The sequence below is a fragment of the Falco biarmicus genome, chromosome 5, assembly GCF_023638135.1.
Source record: "Falco biarmicus isolate bFalBia1 chromosome 5, bFalBia1.pri, whole genome shotgun sequence".
Lineage (NCBI taxonomy): Eukaryota > Metazoa > Chordata > Aves > Falconiformes > Falconidae > Falco > Falco biarmicus.
This window is the reverse complement of record NC_079292.1, coordinates 46,477,762-46,486,307: the sequence shown is the minus strand read 5'-3', so window position 1 is coordinate 46,486,307 and position 8,546 is coordinate 46,477,762. Positions and strand designations below refer to the sequence as shown.

Genomic DNA, 8,546 nt, shown 5'->3' with positions numbered 1-8,546 from the left:
CCGAGGATTTCAAAACATATAGAATATATGTGCTTTAAAATTAATTTTTCTTTTGTGACTACAGTCCTTTAAAACATTGAATCTTTATTGGACAGTTGTTTCATTTATGACAATGGTCTTATCTTTAAGTGAACAATTTACATGTCAGAATGATATTTTCTTCATGGACATATAGCCAGATTTATATCAAAATCCACTTTAAAATCTGTTCTTCCCTCACTTTATTTCTGCATGTTTATTTTATGTGTAAGATATTCTGAGTGGCCCGAGATGATAATGTAGCAGAATTGTTCATTATCCTGGCCATTTTAGATCTAAATGCACACTAATTTTTCAGAGCTTTTAGTTATTTGTCATTAAATGTCTGTGAAAGTTTTACTTGGGTAGTGGGGCAAATATGTTTATAAAAGAAAAGAAACACATGCATTTCAACAATATATTTGACTATGCTGGTATTTATTTCAAGTGTATAATTTTCCCAAATTGATGACCACAGATCTGTGTATACATTTCATCCTGGTGAAAGCGTGCAGTATTTTCCACACAGAAAATTCCTCCCATATTTTGTTTCCTCCTGCAGCTCATGTTGAAAGATTGGTTTTTTAAACTCAAGGCTCAAGACCATGTTTATTTCCTTATTTGTTTATTTGTTTAAAAGAAGAGTTACATTTCTATAATTAAGTGTACTGCCACATTTGAATGTGAATGGAAAAATAAGCACCTAGTTAACTTCAGTGTTTGAAAGGATTTCTCCTGAAAAGGCGGATTCTTCTGTTGGAATTTTGTATTTCCTTACCTGCAGCACGGCCAGACTTTAAAGGCCTGAAAGCAACTCCCACTGAGTTTTCTGAAAGTCCTTAATCAAGTATCCAAGAAAGAAATTTGACCCTAAACAGGGATTTCTAGGGTAAGTGGGGGTTGTCTGGGGAGTCTGCATCTGAAGGGAGAAAACTATATTCTTTCCTCTTGAAAGGCAGTTGGTGAAAGAAACATAAGGAATGGCTTGGAAAAAGGAAAACAAAAAGTTTCTAAACTGCAGGTAGAAACAATATGTCTTTTGATAAAGCTAATGTTGCTTTGTGTTAAAAGCAGAGTTCAGATTGCCGGGAGTCACACGCTTTGTGTGATGATTTTCTACCTCACACCATCAAAGACTCACAAGCACCGTGTTGAATAAACTACCACTCAAAAAGAAAACCAGAGGAAAAAAATAATCCCTGAAGGTAAGAAATGATGAACAGGTATTGCACTGTCTTTTACAGAGAGAGAGATGCAGATCCTCAGAGCGAGGTGATGGGGGCAGAGACATGGTGGGCTGGGGTGTTTCAGCCACTGCAGTGCCTTGCCTCAGCACAGAAACCCAGCACACATCTGAAACACTGGTCTGATGGTCAAGCAAAAATCCCCCAAAACATCATTACCCCAGAGAAAAGTAGAAGTGTTTGAATTTGGATGTTTCTGCAGGACAAGGAGGGACCATACCCAGTCCCAGCCCAGAGCAGCCTCTGTGGTGGCTGTCCTGCCCCAGGGGGCTGCGTCCCCAAACCAGGCAGGAGCCTGAGTCCTATCCCCAACCTCTGGGCAGGACAGCTTTGGGGGTGACACCTTGCCCTGGTGGGTGCCTTCCCTACAGTGTGGAGATGACCATCGCTGATGGGAGAGGAACGACATCCTGAAGGCAGCAGGAGGAAAGTGGCTGCAGACGTGTATGGGCAGAGAGACCTCAGTCCCAGCTGAGTAGTTGCCCATCTCCCTTTGTTAATAGTTGCTTCCTCTTTGGGTTTTTTTTTTTCTTCTTTTTTTTTTTTTTTTTAAATCACATTCCTAACCAAGATAGTCTGTGATGTAAAAATCAACAAAACAAAAGCCCAAACTTCTGAGTAAGTTTTATATCTGCTACCTTAACTTCAATAATTTAATAGCTCCATCTCAAGTAAGTTATTTTTGCCTATTACAGTTTTAAGCAATAGATTGTATTTAGTATGCTCATATTAATAAGGGACTGTTTATATAAGCTCTTTTTAATACAACATGGAGAAAGTGATTGAAAGTCAAAATAAAATAGAATATTTATTGTTTTGCCCATCTGTTAGTTACATTTGTTTTTTGTATCCTTGGGCAGAGTGGAAAATAAGTTTGCATTAATTACCTCAAGCAATTCTCTGTTGTACTATCCAAAAAACTGTCTAATATTTGCAGCCCATTCCAGCTCTTAAAGTGGGTGAAGGGGAAAGACAGAGATATATTTGAACAGGTGTAGGGATAACTTAGCAGGGGATCTTTTAGGGGTGAGGGAGGTTGTGGTTTGGGTTTTTTAGGTTTGGTTTTCACTTTTTTTTTTTAATTTCCTGGTGTAACTGCCTTCACACACATACAAAAGAAAAACAACTGTAAAAATAATCCCTGAACTTCCTCCTTCCTATCTGCAGTTAAGTTGGAAACAATGTGTTCCCTGTACTTTTTGCCCCTGCCCTATATGAAAGCACTGTATCTTTGATGCTAGATTTCCAGTAGGTAACCTTGCTACTTTGATGAAATGGCTTTGAGAGGTGGGTTCACAGTAGAGAGCTCACTAGTCTTACTGTCATAAAACAGGAATTTTAAAAGAAACAACAAATATGTAAGCTGCTTGCTCTTTAAGCTTAGGGAAGCCTTTGTTTTGCTCCAAAGGCCGAATATTTCATGCATAACCCAAATAGAAATTATTTAGCCATTAACTAGGTCTCTTTTCCTAACTTGTTTGTTTGTTTGTTTGTTTGTTTGTGTGTTTGTTTTATCTTATCTCATTTTATTTCATTTCATTTTTCACCGGTTCATTTCAGAGATGTGTCCAATACAGAGAGCAAGGCACATCACTTCTCTCCTCACACCACTGCTACTCTCTAGGTCGGAAGAAGAAAAGGACCAATCCCCAGTAGGGTGTCAGGACGGTCTACTGGGGAAGGCTGAAAATGTGGGTATCAGCAGAGTTCTTAGCATCTATTGTAAAAAAAGCCACCATTTCGTTATGTGGCTTGTGGCAACTCACCAGATTTTCTTTTTAGCAGTTAAACTTGCTGTTAAATTGTGGAAAAGCAAATATTTTATCTAAGCTGAACTATCTTTGGTAAATACATTTTTTAAAGGCAACTTGCTTGAGGTTTGCCATTATATTCAGGAGAGATTTATCAAGCCTTTTTCTTCTTTCGTGTGTAATTTTAGAACCTCCAACTAGTGAAACATTTTTACAGCTAAATAAGTAGCTCAGCTTCACTGGGGAGTAGGCTACAGAGACTGCAAGCACTGACAATTTTACTGAGATAGTTTCATGGCCCTCTAGCACAAAGTGATGAGCAAAGAAAACACCAACTCTTGATTAAAAATAAATCCACTTATTGAACATTCTTGCTTTTAATATCAATTTAGCCTTCAAGTAGCCAGTGCGAAAGCAAATGCAACATTGCGTGTCTTGCTGGTATGCATTAAGCCCTTGAATGCTTTCATTTTAATTTGGAGCTGAAATTTGACCTAATTTAAAGTTTTCCAGTCTTATGATTATAAATTGGATGTATTCCAATGGCTAGTTTTATATCAGATATACTTTTAAAATGAGCTCCAGAGTTTTAGTTCTTTTTACAAGGTCTGTCCTTGCAACCTATGGGTAACAAGAGTAAAATCTGTCCTTGCCCTCACTGGAAATCTGAAAGTTAATTTCCAAACATAGGAAGTGTTGGTTCCCAGCAAAACAATCAGAGATGTCAGCTTGCAAAAATTAACTTGTCATGATGGTGGCAGAGGTCATTTTACTTGGAGCTGCCTATTTTATACTCACTTTCCACATTGTCTACTTGTTCTGGGGAGGAACTGGTAGAGTGAGGGAGCCAGCTTCCCCCATCTTGCTGCCGAAATACCTTTTCTGACCATTACAGGGAAAAAAACTTTGTGAAACTATTTCAGTTTCAAGTGTGTTAGCACATTCAGTCATGACATCTCAACTGCTGCTTTATAATAGAAAACCTCCTTGAATGTTGATGCTGTGGGTTTGCATTTCAAAGCAGCTTTTTTACACATGAGTTCATAGATTTCACTTACAAAGTTCCTCTGCGCAGTTTCTGGGGTGCCAGGCTGGGAAATGGGGAGGGAATGCTGTTCTGCAGGAGCACTGACCACATCCTCACCCCCTGCTCTGGGGCAAGGAACACCTCTTGGACCTCTCGGCCCCTGACGCAAGCACGGAGTAACATGTATGTTTAAAACCACAACCAAACCTAAGGCCCTGACAAAACTGGGCACTCCACTGCACTCCCTGATTTCCCCCCGGAGAGAAGAGAAGAGAGGGAATAAAACAAAATGACAGGTATTAAACGTGGTGTTGAATGTGTGGCTGGAAGGTATGCCTATGAGAGCTATAATATATACTGACAAGGAATATAAATACATAGTGTATAGTGAAATGGTATCTATATGTATATATTAACAAGTTTGATTTCCTGTTTATGCTATGCAATAGTATTATTGTTAAAAAACTACTATGATGTGTTATTTAGAAATGAAAAGAAGGCAAGTTTTGTCAGGTTGATTTAAGACCATACGTAGTATGTTCCCTCTCTTGTTTTGGGACAATCAGAAATACTTTTCTTGGTGTTTTCCTCGGGGAAAATCTATGCAAGATTTTCTGGGAAGAGAACCACCCTAGCAAGTCAGCAGAAAAAAGTGCCGTTTGCAAGAGCCAAACTCTGAACTGGGGTTTCCACTATATTTAAAGAAGCTATGATCTCTGCATCTCAGAAATCGTATCTCAGTGGAGACTTTATCGGACATAGTATGGCCCATTATGGTTGACAATACGACCATTTAAAACAAAATTATTTTAGGAGGCCATTTGTTGCCGGAAATTAAAAGTGTTATAGTCTAAATGCATTTTTTAACTAAGGAAATAAATGACTCAGTGCTTCATTGTTGGATTTGGAAACTCTCCAAGGAAGAATTTTAAAGTTTGCATCTTGTTTACAGTGTGTTTTCATTCACATATCAAATAAAATGTTATGTTTTCTTAGCTTAGCAGTTTTTGATGAAAAAGTTTAACAAACAGCCTAACACAGGAATTTACAAAAAATTATGTCCAGGAGGATATAAAAGACAGTTCTATCCAAGATGAACAGCGTAGGTCATCAAAGTAGAAGCTTTTCATTTTATGTATTTTTACCGTCAGTTTGGATGTAAATTTGTGAGGCTTGCACCAAGTTTGAATTCAGTTCATTTTGTCTTATCGGTTTTTTTAAGACAAGAAAATGAGAACAAAGCCATTAATATCTCCAGTTCATGTTTCTCCCATTTGATAATGACGTACCAGGAGACTCGTAAGGACTAGAAATAAATGTCTGAAAAAACCTCCCTGTGTTCTTTTTCTTCTTAGCAGGCAATTGTGCAATCAGAGCTGACTTTTTACTTCAACTGGTGTATGAAAAAAACCTGTATAAAACATTGAAGATTCTATTCTAAAATCAATCAAGGATCTTCCTGACATGAAACCCCCAGTTTAGATCCACCCTATGGATGATAAAGCAGAAGCAATTTCAGTCTCTTGTTACAGTTTTGAAAAAAATTTTAGCACCTGTGTTCTGAAGGTGTAAACCTACAAGAGCAGCAATTTGCCAGACTTGAGTAACTTTTATTTTATTTTAATGGAGCTGATGTTTTGGTTTGTTTTACAGTTGCAAAGTGGGAGATGAAAATAATGATGGAAAGGGGTTATCTCTTAGAGTTGTAGCTGTATCATATATATGAAGCCTCCTAAAGCCAGTATGTACAGAGCCATCTTTTCCACAACTATTAAAAAGTTGCTGGTGAGTGGCCAACAACTACCACACTGACCTGCAGACCAGAAAGTGGACAAGGGTTACTGTACCCAGGCTGAGAAGTGAACAAATACGGAGTTCATGGAAGAGGTGGGGCATTATCCAAAGGATTTTTGTTACTTACAAATCTCCCTAACATCAAGTGCATGCACAATAAACTGTGTCTGGTTAAGGAGTCTTTTTTCTGAGTGTTTGTTCCTTGTTTTTAACATAAGAAGTACATGACTTCTTTGATATGTTAAATATTGTTAAATACATGTTAAATACAGCCTTTTTGGTATCTGTTGTAAATTCTGTTTACAAACACATGGCTTCTGGTTGGTTTTAGTTGTGCCATGCTTGGGAAGGTGCATCTTTTGGACCGGGGACATCAGGCATTCTCAATTTTCAAGTAGCTAGAGGATATTTTTGATGTGATGCCTCTTTAAATCCTTAGAGCTTTTTAAGTTAAGACCTTGCAAGGAAGCTCTGTTTATAAAGAGCTTAGAAAGGATTAATGGCTTTTTTCCCTAGTGGTCAACCAAATCTTGTATATAAAAATGGGTGACACTGACATCTCCTGAGATTCACCCCAAATAGTTGTATGGCAATAACAGAATTATGAACACATATCTATATATAATGATAATAAAATCTTATCTGATTTTGAAAGATACCATGAATTCTGTATTAGAAACATTTTAAGTGATGATAGCATACAAAAAAAAAAAAGCTACATCTCCCAAATACTATATAAATCAGGTGTTTTTTCTGCAAACTGCTCTCTAACTTTTCCATATGAGGAAATCATTATCTAGTTAATCAGACAGCAATGCTATGGCATTAAAAAATGTAAATTGTCTAAGTATTACTTGAAGCAAAGGCTGTTGCTACATTTTAACTGGGGAAGAGAAATAATAGTCTAGTAGCTAATTGGGTTTAAAAGATACAATCTTTTTCCCAGTATTGCACTTTAGGTAAATCACTTAGTCTGGGCTACATTTCATCTGACTCTGATCTAATATTAAGATGTCTAAGTTTAAGCCAATGACTTCGCGCTGCCCTGGTAGGAGAGGTAGGCACAGGGATGTTTCCAGAGGGTTATTCAGTAGGTGAGCCTGGGGTGACATCTAACTTTAGCTACTCAAATTAGGGCAGACAAACATTGTGCTTTGTTTCTCTGACTCATAGGGTAATGGCACAGAGAGGTGGGGCAGTAAATACATTTGATACAGAGAGGTACTCGGGATGCTTGCTGTTGGAGGAAATAGCAGTACCTCAAATGGGTACACAGACAGATTTTGCCAGGACATTCCCAGACAGGAGAGCACTTACAGGCGTTCTGGAATTTGTTTTGGTTTATTTTTAGGGCCTGTTCAAAGTATGAGTGAGGCTTTAATTGAGTGGGAACTTGGGAGAATAAAGCTCCTTTGGTAAAATAATTAACATTAATTAATGTTGAGTAATTAATGTTACTTTAATGTTAAGTGAGACAAAAGACATTTTTTGCTCATGCCCTGATTATGAATTAGCCACTTTTGTGGGAACTTTAAAGAAATGTTCATGATTTCATTAAGAATCTAAGTTTGAAGCTGCTTAGGGTGCTGTGAACTACCTCACCTGGAAGTGGGGAAAATGAATCAGTAGCACCAGATTTGCACTGCTCTGGCTCTTCTTTATTATTCACATACCTAATCAAATTACAAAGTTCCCACCCCACAGTCAAAGAAAATTTTTTTTAGAATAGGTGTTACCAGATTCATAGTAACTGAAAGCAGATTGCAGTATTCACAGAAAGCTAGAATTTTTATTTTAGATAAATATTAACCAGAAAGTAGAGCATTTAACATTTAATTTTGTATACAAGAATTTCATTTTTATATCACCATTTTGTTACCATTTTTTTATATTCCTGTGAGGCTGTTCCAAGAAAAACGTTCATTGCAGTTAAAATTCATTTTTCTTCTTGACTTGCATGGTAAGAGGCATAGTTACTTGTATTGAACATAAGTATTCATTGCAACAGATTTCAATTTTGCAAGGAAATTCCAAGTATCTATAAAGAACTTAACATGATATACTTTAAATTCTGAGGAGGGCACTATCTAATCTGGAGTACAGTTTAGTGGTTCTGGAAAATAAATTGATAAAAATAAATTAAAAGTTAACTGACTTTTATTTAGTTATCACGTTGCTAAAGTTTTAAATGGCAGATGTCACTTGGAATAGATCCTATTTTCCAGACCCATAATCAAAATATTCAATAAAACATATTCACTTCAATGCTTTCTCTGCATATAGAAAATAGAAATTCTGTCTCTCATCTGCACACATGCAGCTCCTGATTCTTATGTGTAAAAGGTAATGTTTTCCATGGGGAAAATTAAGAAGAAAACATTTTCTGCATCCCCTGCTCCAGAGAGCCGGCTGGATCCAGCATTTTCACACAGATGCAGGCAGTAACAGTCAGGTGGCTCCGTGAAAGCTGCTGCTCAGATTTGGGTGCAGTTCTGGCCACACTCAGGCTGTGACTTTTCTGCACAACAGCACTGTCCTTTCTCACCTTTATAAATCCCAGAAGGAGTAAAAGTGGGTGAGCGGGAGAGGGGGCTGCACGCTCAGGACTTCATGGGAATAGCAGCCATTTCTGTACTGTCTTAAAATGGACACCAGTCAGGGTTTGCTCGTTCTAGAGAGAGATAATTTTCTGCTTGAGATCCTGCAGATTAA

The 8,546-nt window shown here is 37.5% G+C and overlaps 1 long non-coding RNA gene across 1 annotated transcript; it reads left to right on the top strand.

The window, feature by feature from the left end:
* Positions 1–2,762: 2,762 nt before the first annotated feature.
* On the top strand, positions 2,763–6,012 carry LOC130150815 (uncharacterized). Its single transcript, XR_008822394.1, has 2 exons — positions 2,763–2,953; positions 5,694–6,012. It is a non-coding gene; the product is annotated as an uncharacterized LOC130150815 (long non-coding RNA).
* Positions 6,013–8,546: the final 2,534 nt, after the last annotated feature.